This window comes from Bacillus rossius, chromosome 5 (assembly GCF_032445375.1).
Source record: "Bacillus rossius redtenbacheri isolate Brsri chromosome 5, Brsri_v3, whole genome shotgun sequence".
Classification (NCBI taxonomy): Eukaryota; Metazoa; Arthropoda; class Insecta; order Phasmatodea; family Bacillidae; genus Bacillus; species Bacillus rossius.
In genome coordinates this window covers 65,081,484-65,097,234 of record NC_086333.1, presented here as the reverse complement: position 1 = coordinate 65,097,234, position 15,751 = coordinate 65,081,484, and the positions used below count along the sequence as shown (strand labels likewise).

Sequence of the window (15,751 nt, the reverse complement as noted above, 5' to 3'; positions counted from 1 at the left end):
ACTGGGACACCATTAATTTAAATCCACTAAGATAATAAAATTGTATGTATAATGATTTGTTTTTGTATATTTATATAACTTCCCAACCAATTTTTAATGATTTTCATGTGAGTAAAAACTTGTAAAGCAATTTAATTAACTGTGTCATAATTCTTCTGATTAGATGGAAATACAAACTTTTCATCCGTAATATACGATGATAAAATATATTTATTATTGCAAAATAATATTCACTGTTCAAATGCAAATTTAAATAGATTATTCATACATGTTTCCTGCTAATTAATGGTTTAACATAATAATTTTTAGTATAAAATCCTTTTTCTCTTGTGTTAAAATGGGTTGCTAAAATGAGGAATTATAAATATATCACTTACTAAGTCCGTGCACAGATTTACACAAAACAGTGAATGTAGATAATCTTTAATGGTAGTTTCTAATTTTCTGCCCTGAATAACATGAATTCGGTTGAATTCATACTAAAGTGAATTTTTTGAACAACTTAAATTGATGTAATAAATAAATATTTATTTTTTATTAAAAATCCACAAACTGTTTTTAAAATATAATATTTATCACGCCAGATCGAATAATAAACAAAAAATAGCTCTTATATGTTGTCTGTGTTTAAATAATTGTATTATATTTCATGGAAATAATATTTACCTTTCGGTTATTAAAAGAAAATATATTTGTATTCAAAATACTTGCGCATCGTTTTTACGAGCACAACTTGTGTATCTAACCTCAAAGCAAGGAATATAAAGAGTGGCAACTCAATGCTATAACAAAAACTCTTATTTTCTTTGGAGATCCGGGAAATGTGCGTTATTTATAAGCAACTTAACATAGTAAATCGTTAACTTTTCATATCAATGTTGGCAAAATTGATTTTTTTAGTGGTCATTCGTTACTGGGAATATTCACCATATAACGTTTAAGATTATTTATTTTGAATTACGAAACAACCAAAACATTATGTAAAAATGCTTCATCTTATGTTAAAAAAATTATAAACTGCATAGCCACAAAGTATGACATCATACCATTAGTTTCAGTTACTAATAACATTACGTGCACGCGTTTGAACAGTCATCGCAGCCATAGTTGTTTCATAGCTACCAAAATCATTCAACGTTGTCAAGCATTATTCCAAATTGTGTTTTGCCATTTTACTCAATGCGCCACTCCGTTAACACATTTTATAAATTCTGAACTACGAATGTCAGTATTTTTTTTTTTTTTTTTTACGTTATTACGTTTAAGAAATTTCTGTAGTTTTCTTATAATTAAAACTTAAATTTTGATGTTGGCATCTTTTAACCGCACTTTTTTTTTTCGGTGGCCGTACTGCTCCAATTCAGTTGCGCCCGCCCGTATCTAAGCGCTCGGATTTCAACAAACGGCACCGCCTCTCGATAGAGTGAGACAGAGAATTACGCGCATGACCTTGAAAAAAGCGATGCTACAGCGCTCTAGCGTGGAAGCTGGTAACTACGAGTACCCTCTTGTGGAAAGAAGAGCTGTCTAGCGGCGGAGCTAACAACTACCACAGTTTTGGATCCGAAAATTGGAATAATAAATCCTATCCCCTCGCGACTTCTATAAGTTATATATATTCAATGCCTAGACCATCTCGAATTTCAGGCGGGATAAATCACGGGAAAGCGCACCAAGTCAACAGCGAAACCATCCAGAACTCGGTGCCGGCAGCGACAACAACGCACGGAGGGGGTTTCGGGAAGTCCCGGGTCAAGTGCAGGCAACTCGAAGAGCGAGTCGCGCACACAATGGGACGCCTGTCTCCGGCTCCGCGTGATGTATGCAACCCGCGCGACAGGCCCCCACCTATAGTCTGTCTCACGCTCAGACTGCAGTACAGAGCAAATGGCGACCACTGTTGCCAGACATACTACCCGGGCTGCTAACATCGAAGTCTTATTTTTGTACACCGTTTTAAATTATACTAAGTTTTAGTATATCTATATTTAAATTTGCTGATAGTTTATTTTTTAAAACTATAAGATATTGTCTATTGACAGTATTATCATAGTTTAAGTCATTGTCACGGAAAATAAAATTTCACAGGAGAAATATGTGTCGCATTCCATCACTATTAAAAGCAAGGCTTTCCATAAAATGTGTTATGCTCCAAATAAATAAAAAATTTAATTTTAAATTATATAAAAAAATTGTTGAAAACAAGAGGGCATATTTCAATTATTATCAGATGATGCTTGAATTAAACACAACAGAAACATTTTCGTTCAAATTAAATTTTACTAAATACAATGTTTCATTTTAAAACAATTGTCATTATTTTACAAAGTTGTGTCTAAACCTTTTGTGCTTTGTGGTGTTTATATGACAAAGAGCACACCGAAACCAGGACAGCGCTAATGGCAGAAATTGTGCATTGTAAAGAGAAAGTAAATGTCCATTTAGATGCACACTGAAAAGTAAGGATGAGACCATAAAGAAAGGAAGCTAAAGAAACGCAACTCAATGATATAACTAGGGACACCTGTATTTCGCGAATACATTTCGTGTCAAGGTATTTCACAAAATACTGTAGCTTTTCTCCTGTGGTTATTGGCTGAGGTCGGTGAGAGGTGTCGTCCCGCTCTTGACGGGGACAATGAGAATGTGGTCACCGTACTGCTGCACCCTCACAATTTACCATGACTCTTAGAAAAAGCTACAGTGTTTTGTGAAATACCTTGACATGAAATGAAATCGCGAAATACAGGTGTCCCTAGCTATAACTAAAGCTCTTATTTTCTTTGGAAATCAGCGAACTGTGCGGTATTAATCGGCAACCTAACAATCTAAAAGTCGTTAACGTTTAGAAGGAAAATGTTGGTTACTTTTTTTTTTGATAGTTCGTTTCTGGGAACATCCATCATAAGTGTTTCAGATTATTTGTTTTCCAATACGGAACAACCAAAACACTATGTTTAAGTGCTTTATCTTTTTTTTTAATTAAAAACTTCATAACCGCAAAGTAGGAATATTGAAAATTACAACTTCAGTTTAAATTGCAAACTATACACACGTGCACAAGCCTACACAGGTTCACATGGCAGCAATGCTTATTTCATTGCTACCAAGATAATTCAACACTATCAAAAAAATTTACAAAGTATAAAAGTTTGCAGTTATACTCAATACGCCACTTCTTAACATTCCATTTCGAACATTCTGAATTAATAATACCTGCAAATTTTTTTTATTTAAGCCATTGTGTTCAAGTTATATATATATATTCTTTATATTTAAGACTTAATTTTTGATATTGGCAATACTCAACCGCACATTTTTTTTTTGAGTGGCCATATTCCGTCTATTCAATTGCGCCCCCCTGGATGAGACGCGTCACACACAAAGGGACGCTTTGCCCCTGGCTCTGCGCGATGCATGCAACCCGCGCGACGGCCGCGTGCTAGCGGTTGCCTACCCTTCTCCCGCTGAGGCAGGGGGAAGGGACGGTTTCGTATTTCGGCGGCGCCATGGGTAGTCTGTCGGCTCGTATATCGCCCTCGGGCGAGCAGGATTAGGATTCTACGCCACCGCGTGTCGCTGCGCTACCACACGTCCCGAACTAACACGCCCTTCCGTCCCCGCCACCCGGACAGCCGAAACTACCAAGGTGATGGTGGAGGAGATGTGGGGAAGGGAAACATGCGGAAGAGAGACTGTCTGTCATCTGCAGTTTCTGTTTTTTGTCGCGAGACGAGAAGCCGAGAAGAGAAAGTGGCGAAAAGCGATGATTTTGACAATTTAAGCACCAGTTGAGAAGTACGTAAAAAAAAAGGACACTTAGAAGCAACTGGCAGAAAAAAGTTTTGATAGTGTAATGTTATGTTCAGTATTATATACTTTGCATAAATAAATTTCGCATGTTAGCAATAAGATAAAAAAGTCATAGCCTAATATTTATTATGAGTGTACAAAGCTGTAAATAAAGTCTAAAAATAAATACTGAATATTAATAAATAAACTCTCGTGACACGCAAACAAAACTTTATTCATATTATTAATAAACAGACCCATGCAGTCGACTCACAATATCATAGTGAATCAAATACACAGATTAAAAAAAGGGAGTATTCTTCAATTCCATTTCTTTCATGGGGGAGAAGCGTCTATCGGGGCATACAATGATACAATAATGACAACAAAAGGTTTAAGCCAACAAAATGAATAAAGGTAATAAAATGTTAAATGAGTTCCAGAATTCAATGCGCATGAATTAAAGCTTACTAAAGATTTGACTCACTCAATTCATCCAAGAGGCAGTTCAACAATCATAGTATAAATTTTGTTTTTTATCTTTCAATATTTTGTCTGGTTGGTACAAGATGCTAATTTGCTAATCTGATAGTAAATTTACACTTTTTCACTAATAATGAAATTTTAAGTAGCTTCTTTTAAGTTGTTAAACTTACGCCAGAAAAAAAAAATTCAGGGGTCTTAAAAACTTCGGAAGGGACTTTGGCGAGTATGGTGATATGATTTATTAACAATAAGCCTATAACTCTTACGTATAAAAATATCACACACAAGTCCATATCATATATAAAATTGTATTATTTTTATTTTAGAGGTAATCTTTCAGAATCACATATGTCAGGGTTAAGTTAATCCAACATCACAGCAAGACTTAAAATAAAGAAGGCAGGAGACTACCGTCGTACAAAAAGCTAACATATTCCCCTACCAGCCACCAGTATTTCACACTGGGGGAATGAACATTTCGGAGTCTATTTATTGCCGTCAGCCGACTCAAATCTCAAGTTATTTGACCTTGTCATTTGTTGCTACGCCCAATTTTTTTTCCCGAAACCTCGCTTTTAAGGCAGAGTTGTTTTGTTTTATTTTCTTGTCATTACTAGTATATATGAGAGTTTTTCCTCTCTCTTGCATGCTATGTTTGGTCCGGAATTTTTCTCAACAGATGTTCACATACAATGTGTAATAGCGGTAAACATGCCACACAAGTGCTCATAATTATGAACACTTGGTGACATTCATTGCCACTTAATCATAAGCTGCAAAAAAAAATTAATACATACCAGGAGAGGAAATTTATGACCCAGCATCAAATGCAAGAGTTATGAGTAGAGACCTGTAAAATTCGCGGATTCATTCGGTGATAGGCTAGAATTCAAACACATATACCTATTAGATAATTTTGCTATTGGCTTACTGTTCATCTGGACGAATCTCAACCAGTTATAAACCCTCAACCAAAGAAGGATCGAATCACAGACAAACCAGCTGAGACGACTTACAAGTCGGCAGCCAATGAACTTGCGTTATTTGCCCGAGTGTACAGGTGTATCCTGAAGGCCATCGAAACCGCGAACTTTGCAGGTCTCTAGTTATGAGAATAAATTTTCAGCATAATATCTCAAATAATAGTAAGGACAAGAAAATGAACTAAGCAACTCGGAGTGTGAGAGCGAGGCTTGAGTTTTACTGGACCTTTGCCAACTACGTAGGCATGTTCCCACGCCCACAGGGGCGAATCCGACCATTTGTTAAAGGGAGGTATGAGGTTGGGGGGGGGGGGGGGGAGGGGAATAAGGGCGGGACGCAATCAATACATCACGTGAGCATATGTATGCGGACTGCATGCGTAGATATACACCTGTCATCAATGTGTGTATATCGTCCTGGCTGAATAATTTACTAAATCATTGCTCTCCATTTCCGATGGCAGGTGATTTCATTTGAAGAAATTTTCCACGAATGTTTGTCCCACATTTAAAATTTATTTGCACGGAAACAAGTTTGTTAATTTTTATTTCCTTTCTACGTATTAACTACTTGTTTTTAACAAAGAGGCTTGATAAACATCCCAACCTTCAGAAGTTCTTCAGATCAAAGTTAAACTTTTTTTTCCTGTTTTGTGAAAAATCACTGATAAAGAACAAAGTGGTGTTCGGAATTGTTCGACTCGTATAAGCTTTGCATATTTTGTTTTGTAAAAAAAAATGGCTCAGCATACAGTATTTATATAAACTAACTGCATCATTGTCACTCTCTAGAATTTTTTTTTTTGTGTTCACATAGCTGGGAAATGAATGCAAATTAACTTGTATAATCACGTTTCAAAAAATTTTCTTAGTGACTGGCAGGAGAATACGAAACTTAAAAATACTAAATGAAGCATGAAGGTCTCCTCACACACTGACGCTGTAATGTACAGGGAGTATGTGAATATGAACATTCTAGAGCGGTACTGCAGCTTGTTTTGTCCGGTACTGCAGCCATAGAATTGGGTGTACAGTCAACCGCGCGTACCAACCGTCCTACCACGACCACGCACTCTGTAGAAGTCGCCTTGTACCATTCTCGTCTGCCGCCTTAGCGTGTGCTCATGAGCGGTGCAGATGCAGTGCCAGTGTGTACGTTATGATGACGATTATCTAGCAAAACATAAATGACTTAATTTCATAATTTATGAAGATAGTTTCGGCATGAGCGCGTGTCCATGAAAGCATTTAAAAAAAAAAAGTGAGAGAATCTTTCAGTGTTTGTCAGTGAAGTGTAACAGCCATATTGTAAATACACTAATAATACGATGCTAGGACAAGAAATTTAACGTAGAACTCTTTAAAACAATGCAGAGCGTGATAAATATACGCAAACTATGTTTTAAACTACATTTCTTGACGCGAATCACACGTAGTTTCCGCACTCGCGCGCTAGAATTCGCTGCCGGAGCAGCTACGTAGACTATCGAATCATTGGTTTTGCAGAGAAAATTTTTAAACTACATAATGAAAGCGAAAATGACTTGAAAAAATACTAAAACATGGCTTTGGACAAGAAATTGTATTAAAATACTACCCATTTGTTAAAATCCATTAAACAGTTAATACTGTTACGAATGTGAGCAAGGCCGGGACACGTGCAGGTGCAGAGCTGGCTGGCAGCTGCCGCAACACGAGATGCACCGCGCGCTCCTGGAAGATAACAAGGATTGTCGCTTCCCCCTCTCCTACCCACCACTACCCGCGCGGCGCCCTGCCTTTGACACGTAACTGACACCGGACAGCTGGGAGTTACGCGAGCCGCCGACACGTGTTTCGAGAGATTTCTATCGTCGTGTCGACGCGTAATGACGCGACGGGCCCCGGCCGCTCTCTTGAGTTCTGGAATTGCGCCAGGGCCTATAAATCAGAGTGAAGTCCGGAGTTTTCCCGTGGCAAGGTTTCCGGGCGATAGAGCGGCGAAGTCCCTGGACAGAGGTTCCATGGCGAAGAGTTCAGTTCCGGGCAATAGTGTCGCGGGCGCGGCGGAGTTCCGAGCGAAGTTCCGAGCGAGGTGTCGAGTGGGATCTCGGCGAAGGGGAAGTGCGATGGCGGTGGCGGAGTGTGGCGACGGAGTCCTGCGGCTGAGATCCACGAGGGGTGCTGCGGCGAGAGTTGCGCCAGAGCTGCGGCCCAGCGAGGCGTGTGGATTGTGAGAAACGAGTGACTGGAGGAAGCAATATTATTTTTTTTAAAGTAGAATTGATTAATTGTCATTTTCAGATTTTTTTTTAGCTAGTAATGTAAATAGTGGCAGTAAATAAAACTGTGTGTGATAAAAATCTTTAATTGGGCTATCCTTTACGAACCCGCAGTAAATCGTAACAATACTATAAAGTTTCCCTTTGGCTTTGGTAACTTTGGTTCACGCCACCTGCCACAGATGGCAGCACCGTGGTTACTCATATCCGTTCCATGCGACTCCCGTTCCATTCACTAAATTACTGCTACCAAATGCCGTATACCGAGAGCTAAGATGTTACACATAAAAAAAAAGAGGGAGGATGGCGGTTCAAGTGCTCCTCGTTCTATTTTCCCGCAGTCAGTACGCGGTTTAGGCATCGTTAGTATATGATCTGATCTGTACACAGATTTCGTTTGCACAGCTTACCGGATAAACCGTTAGCTACTCTTTAACTGCCGGAAATGGCGCACGCACGTAGCATCGCTTACGGCACTCGCGCCTGCAAAGGCGAGACGTTACTGCCGGATGGACATGCCACGTACCGAACTCTTTACTAACCGGCAATGAGCTGAACCATACTAAACACGCAGTCGAGTAAGCGTTCAAAGTCGTGATTCGAGAGATGGAAATTTCGCAGATTATTTTGGTCGCAAGGTAGACTGCAAACGTGTATACCTTTGGATTACTATGATGATTTGGATCACAATCCTCTCGACACTCCCCTTTGCGACTGTGGGCCAGTCAACTACCAGCCGGCTGTGGAGTGGCCGAATCACATTGACCCACTCAAAAAGGTGAGGCAGAGACCCGGAAATTTCGCGGATTAGTCTGTGAATTCTAGCCTGACACCAAATGAATTCGCGAATATTTTCGGGTCTTCTAGTCATGATATTTTCTCGTTAATTATTTTCTCCCCGGGCTAGACTCGACATTAATGATCATACTTCAAGGTTCATTGGAATATATCTGAAGAAAAAAAAAATTCTGGTTAAATTCTGGTACCAGGATGAACTCCACACACTTGTACACAACATTAAAGTCCAGTGTCTATTGACCACTGGCGGCTGCCACATTTCACCTTTCGACCGGATTGCATGAGATTGGGTCATATCAATTTCGTAATGTCGTTAATCGTTTATTATAAGGGGCGAGTATTCTTTGCGCAAAAAAAAATCTGGACGTCTATTAGATTGCAACAAGGTATACCCGCACCAGTGGTTGGTCGATTTTCTTTCTACTGTCAGCACACCAATAACAATAAATCAGTGCAGAGGCAAACACGTCCCGGTCAAATAAGGCAATGGCTTCTCTTGCAGTCGGCCGCCAATTGTAAGGGAGAAACCGCTGGCGCGGGCATACCATGATGCAGTCTAATGAGCGTTTCTCGCGAAACATGCTTGCCCCTAGGTATCGATGAAATACGTAATGGCGTCTAACACAAGCGGAGTTATGTACAGTACAATTTTCCCTTTCTAGAATCACGTTAACTTTGTTTCGCCGGTCGGAGGCCTGTAAGGCTCAAATTTTTCCTGCGATGTATCTTCATCCCTAAAGACAACCCAACACGAGGGGAAAGAGGGACGCTGAGCCCAAAGCAGGGTGACAATTTAAAAAAAACTAACAGTTGGTCGTGTGCACTAGATTTGACAGCCACTTTTTAGAACCTAATGATTCACAATAGCTAGAGACCGGAAAAATTCGCGATTTCAATGACCTGTAGGATGGACTCCATGATCTTCTATGCACTCGGGCGAATTGCACCTGCTCATTGGTTACTGACTCGCAGCACCTGTTAACTGGGATGCTCGTGATTCGTTACTTCTTTTGTTTACATTTTTTCATTGGCCCAAAGTCCTTCAGATATACTGTTGCCCAATCACCGAAGCAGCAAAAATGCAAACGTTTTGGATTCTAGCCTATTGTGAAATGAATGCGCGAATTTTTCAGGAAAGAAGGCGTGTGCATAGGAGGGAAATAAATATATTTTTTTGTTACGGACGCAGGGCGAAAGAACCAATGAGAGTAGAGTAGGATTAAATTTTGAGCGGGACTTGAGATCTATTTATAATTATCAATAATATTGTGGCAAGAAATTTTCAGCATATTACTCTGCTGAGAAGAATAAACTTTTCTACTTTAAAAATTAAATTTTGCTATTACATATATAAAGTCACTAGAAATTAATGTAAATAAAATATATAAATGTTCCATGGGTCGAAAGGTAAACTAAACACGGAAAATATATTCGAATATTTAATAATTTGACTTTATTTTGTTTTCATTATGCTTATTAAGGCGCGAAGTTGGTACAGGAAAGATATTCAGGTAACGCGTTACAAAATTTTTTTAAATATTGGAGTTAATGTGACAACATGTATAAATTCCGGATAAGGATCCGAACCCAGTATTACTGCTAACATTATTTTGTAATAATAGAGTTGTTTTCATGTAAATGTACAAATTTAAAAATATCTGTAATTTTACATGAATATTTCTGTTCCACTGACAAAAAACATTTACAGTGCAGGATGGTCTGCAAAGACTTATACATAATCGGGCCGAAATCACGTTTCCATGGTAAGGCAAGTTTCTGGAAATCTTCGAGTGTGTTGTTCGTGATTAACCACTTCTATGGTGAAAGGTTAACCATTGGCTTTGAGGTCTCGGCATGAACCATGGGGTCGAACGAAGATGCTATAAGTATGTGCAGTGTGTGGATTTTAGCGGGTTGTGAAATGAATTTGCGTTTTTTTTTTACGGTAGTCACAAGCTAGAATGCAAACTCTTGCAGATTTCAATTACTTTTAATTATTGCGTCCCGGGTAAATTGACGCGCCTTCAAGAAGTAGACGCCAATAACCAACTTACGAAAATAACATGACAGAATCCCGTGCAGAAAGGAAAACGCAGAAGTAGCCAACGAACAAGCGTATTGAGTTTGATCGTGTACGAAATTTTGAGGTCTACCTTAGAAACATAAAATAACGAGAATGATGCGTGTGCCGAGCAACCCGTAAAAGGCACCTACGCCACTGTAAAACCGGCTGCGCTAACCCCTGTCGATAAAAGTCAGCCTGAAGAATCGACAGGAGGTAGGTGGGGCAACGGGTAAATCGAACGGGAAAAAAATCGAAGAAACAAACATTCTCAGACATTCTAGGCCGGGACTCTGAATTAACGTGATTTTAGAAGTGGCACAAATTCAAACACACGCACAGTAGACCCATGTTTGAAAGAAATGCACGTGTTCTTAAAACAAACTGATTATTCGTGTATACGTTAACGTTATAGTTTATTTACCACTAACCCTTTCAACCTATTCGTCCACTGAAGTGGACAGTTGTATCTCAATGATGCATGGAGTTTATCAAACCTTGAATGTGTGGGTTAAGTTGTACGTACATTCTATTGGATTTATGGCTATGAAATAAATTTATTTTATCTTACTTTTATTAACCACTATAAAATAATTATGCATTAATATTAAAATTATAGTGTAAGATTATTACCACACGAAAAATCCTCAAAATAGTTTAGTTACAACAAAAAAATTTTAATTAGGTAAGCATATAACTTAGGAATTGACATAGTGTGACTGAAAGTGTTAAGGAACGGAAAGATGTCATCTTGTTTTCAACCACTTTTTTTTTGCGCTAACACTTTTTCATAATTTGATATTTGAAATTTGGCTTCGTTAAAGCATAGTAGATGTATAATTTAATGTAGTCTAATGTATGAATATAGTAGCTAACAGTAGCGGATCCAGAGGGGGCTAAGGGGCTCAAGCCCCCTTCAAAAGCATCTGGGTCCACTATTGTTTTAGTGTTTGCCTTGATAAAGCCTAGCCTCAGCTGGGTCAAGCCCCTCCCAAACCAAAATCCTGTATCCGCCACTGGTAGCTAACTAGCTGTTACGAATCATTGGATGTTTCTTATTTAATTCATTTTCGAGAATGACTATTACTTTAATAATATTGCTAATAGTTTCTGTGCTACGTCTTTGAAATTTCTCAACGTGTGATCTTTGTCTTAATAAAGGCCAATTCCCAATATCAAACAATAAATAATAAACAAACTGATGAAACCAATGTGGAGTTTTCGAATCCAGTCTCTCCTTAAATCTAGGAAGGTAAGTTTTGCGCTCCTAACAAACCCGACACGGCTGTTTTTCGACAGCGTGACCCCGGGCTTTCGAGTTTTGAGTCTTGCAATCGGGCAGTGGGGAAGCCGATGGATAAGTCTTTTTTAATACGTTTTTCTCTCGCATATAGTCATTAGATGGGGAATCCAAGTATCTGAACTCGTAACATCCAGGATAGCCACCCTGAATGAACAGTCCAGAAGTAATGTTAATAATTTAAAACGGTACAAATACCGAACACACAAAAAAAAATCATAAACCCAGGGATATTTAAAACGTTTCCTTTGATTATGTAAACGTTAACTAATGTAAAAATAAGAGACCGGAAAATTTCTTTGATTCATTTTGTAATACAATAAAATTAAAATAATTTTACCTTTTTGTTGCATCTGCTATTTGGTGCTGCTAATCCGGAGGACTCTGGACCAATGAGAGACCCTCAGCCAAATAAGCAACGAATCACAAGTTATCCAGGTGAGATGAACTACAGATCAGCAGCCAATGAACAGGTGAAGTTTTCCCAAGTATGCAGATGATCTTGGAGTCTATCCTGGAGGTCTATGAACCTGCGAATTTTTCCAGTCCCTAATAAATAATAATGTATCCGTCACGTAGAATTTTGACAAATAGTAGTGTATTGGTGTGTCTATATTGTGGGTACTAAAACCAATGTTAATGTGAATTTGTATGAAATAATGCCTATTTAATTGTAATTTTGCTGGCTAAAGCGTTCACGTCTCATGCGACGAGTGTTGCGGGTTCGGACCAAAACTTCCGGCATGGCTCAATTTATGAACACATTTGACTTCACGTCGCGTTTAGCTACTGTGCAACACTGTCAACTCAAAACTTACCCACCCTTTTTATCCTCTAAGCAACACGACAGCCGATTGAGATGGAAAAATTCGCGGTTTCAATTAGCGGTAGCCTAAAATTATAAGCATCCTACGGAAGTAGGTATTTCTACATTCGGCCCATATTCTAGTAGCTTTTTTCGAGCGCTCGTCAGTTTTGCTACCTGATATAAACGTTACATTATAGTGTTTATTATAATTGCACCTGCCTTTTTATTTAAAGTTTAATTTATCGATTACTTAAATCTATGTTAAATATATATGCTTTTCAATAACTACAGAATCGCTCGAAGGATTGCGTACAGTTGTTAATAAATTCGTGTCAACTAAATTGATTGTTAAGTAGCCACAGAAAATTGAAAGTTGCGTAGCAAAAGTGTTTGGATGTATTGGCTCCTAATCAAATGAATCTTAACAAACCTATTGAGCAAAACTCATAAAAAAATAAACCTGCAGTAAGTTTCCATTATTATTATTATTATTATTATAATTTTCTATATCTTGCACACTTTAATTCTGTGACACCAAAAATAATTTCTCAAAGAACTTGTCTCATTCCAAAGTGTTTTTGCAAGACACGAAAGGTAACATATGGTAGTTTATGGTATAAGTACGCCTAATCAGTTGACTACACCACCACTGTTGTAAGAATGAAGATATAAGGCTTTGAAGATGGCTGCAAAAAGGTATGCCGAAACACCGGGTGCATCAAATTTTTTCACGGAATTTTAACCTCAACCCATAATTCAAGAAATAGGTAAGGTCTAAGTAATCAGTTGTTTCTATTTATGGCAAAATAATGTTTTCACCAAATTTTTTCTTTTTATTAAAAAAAAAACTAGAAATCTTACGCGCTTGCGTAACAAAAAATGTGTTTTAAACACTGTTTTAATTTTTTTGCGTCTTACGCATTTCTCACCATTAAAACAATTGTTTAAGGGAATATATATACTAGCTGCAGACTTCCTACAGAAAGCTAAGATTTTCCTACATTGTGTTTTCAGCACGTTTAAATAGTAGTTAAAAGTGTGTACAGTAAATCGCAATATGTTTAAATCAATTAATTTATAATTTCACACGTCTTTGTTAGCCACCAAAAGAACCTTAGATAGGGAATATTTGCCAAATATTAAACATTTCAATTTTTACGATTGAGGACATCTTTGTTTTATAAAACATTGTTTTATCACTAACCTACCCCATCCCTGCGCAATTGCATTTCTGGCGTTAAATTCATTAACTAGGCCGATGGGTGCAATAAATCGCTAAATAAGCTCTTCTATCTTGCATAGTTTACGGCTGTTCTAATTTACCCGACATGTAGTTGTGAGGAATGACCTAGTACTTACATGTTCGTAACGACAAAATTACAAATAATAACTTACACGCCTAACTACAGTAAATAAGAAACAATTAACATTAAAAACAATAGCATAAGTACATACGTTATAAACCTTTGCCTTGGAGTTAGGTGTATTACCGTAGCTAGTAATGTGGCATTCAGGATATTTCACTGTAAGTCTAATAAAATTACGTTGAACAAGAGTTCAAATATATTTATTTTAGTTTAGTTTTTTAGTTCGGCAAAAAAACTTATGTCTTTTTTTACAAAACAAACTGCCACTACCGTCATTGCCCTCCTTTTAAAACAAATGTTAAGAATATTTCCTAAATCTGGACCGCCCGCCTGTAACTAAATAATCTGCCGTGCCAAGTACGTTGCATAAATAAAATATACATATTAATTTTAAAAAGTTTTAAAAAGAAGAAAATACAGGAAATAAATTTGTGCGACCGAAATAAAACTGTAACAGCTAATATCAGGGCCACATAATTCGCACAAAATAATCACCATTATAGCAAATTTCCATGTTATCATACGAATTGTTAATGACATCGAGTTATTTTCACTAATAATGATTGAAAGCAAAACAAAAAGCAATCAACATAATGGCGGTTCGTAAACACGGTTTGCATATATACCTATCCAGTTCATCCCTACGGTCGTACCATATTGATTAAAATTAACACACCACTAAAATCAAGCAATTAGATAAGTGATTCACACTTACCAGTGATGTAAAACAAAATCCATGTTGAGAGCATTTTTTCTCAGGCTAACATGTAAATGGAGAGTTCGCAATGATGTAGTAGGTAACGGACTGCGATTTTGAATTTAATAAATCAAAGCAAGAAAATCGTTAGCACTTGTTCGAGACGGCACAATGGAGAGAGAGAGAGCAAAAAAAGACTGAGTTCGCTGTGCTTTGTTTACAGTTTTGGTAGCGCGCACACTCGTCAGACGGTTATTTTTTTTTTTTTTTTTTTCCCCGGCGGGAGGTGTGGCTACCGGTTTATGTCAGCCGACCAGCATGAACAACTGACGCGCGTGGCTGCCTCCGCCGACATCCGAACCGCTGCGCGACCCGGGCTCGACTGAAGTGTCTGACTCCGCCGTCCGCCGGGAGGGGCGCGCCGCTCGCTTGACTGCACGGGTGGGCAGGCGCAAATCAGCTGGCCGCCCGCTACTACCCGTCCGCGTCGCGTCGACCCCATCGCGGGCCTACTACCTTCGCGGCAAACATTAGCCCACGAGGTAACAAGTCTCGCGAGTCAAAAATGTAGATAGAGATAGCTTGTCATGAGCTCGAGTATTATCATATGGCGTCAACCCCTCGCGGTCTATCTTTCCGTGTGGATAGCTACGTCATGAACTCAAGTATTAACATGTAACAGGTGCAAAGTAGCAGATATATGAATAAAAAAAATATATTCGTGATCTAAGTACTGGGCGCAGGCTCAGATTTTAAGATAGAGGTATCACCCCTACTGTAAAAAAAAAACTAACAAAGAATTAAAATGTAGAGGAAAATTTTTTTTTCTATAAATGCTATAGTCTAATTTTCAGCAGAAAAAAAAATGTTTTATAATAATATAAAACATTACCTGTGGTCCATATGCAGCAATTGTATGAAAGTAATGCAAAATAATTAACAGATATTGAGTGGTTTGGGTACAACAAAGGAGTGAAGGTTACTCTGGGCATTCATGAAGAGACCCCAGAGCCAAGTGTGAATATGGGCAGTGGGTTTGATTGCCTATAGACTTCTAGGTCCAAGAGAGGCAACATTGAATTGTACTTGTCTTAAGTGTATTCAGATTAGTGACGAAATGGCCACCACCAAGTTGTTCAAGTACAAAAACGTGAGGTTGCCTCTGCTCATCACCATGAGCAGGACTCAGAAACCCAA

The 15,751-nt window shown here is 38.2% G+C and overlaps 1 protein-coding gene across 3 annotated transcripts in view; it reads right to left on the bottom strand.

Moving 5' to 3' along the window:
• Positions 1-14,928, bottom strand: part of LOC134531911 (transmembrane protein 198) — a 329,748-nt gene extending 314,820 nt beyond the window's left edge. For all 3 annotated transcript variants that reach the window (XM_063367948.1, XM_063367949.1, XM_063367951.1), the window contains exon 1: positions 14,573-14,928. The gene's annotated coding sequence lies outside the window, so the exon portion shown is untranslated. The remainder of the gene's footprint in view (positions 1-14,572) is intronic.
• Positions 14,929-15,751: the final 823 nt, after the last annotated feature.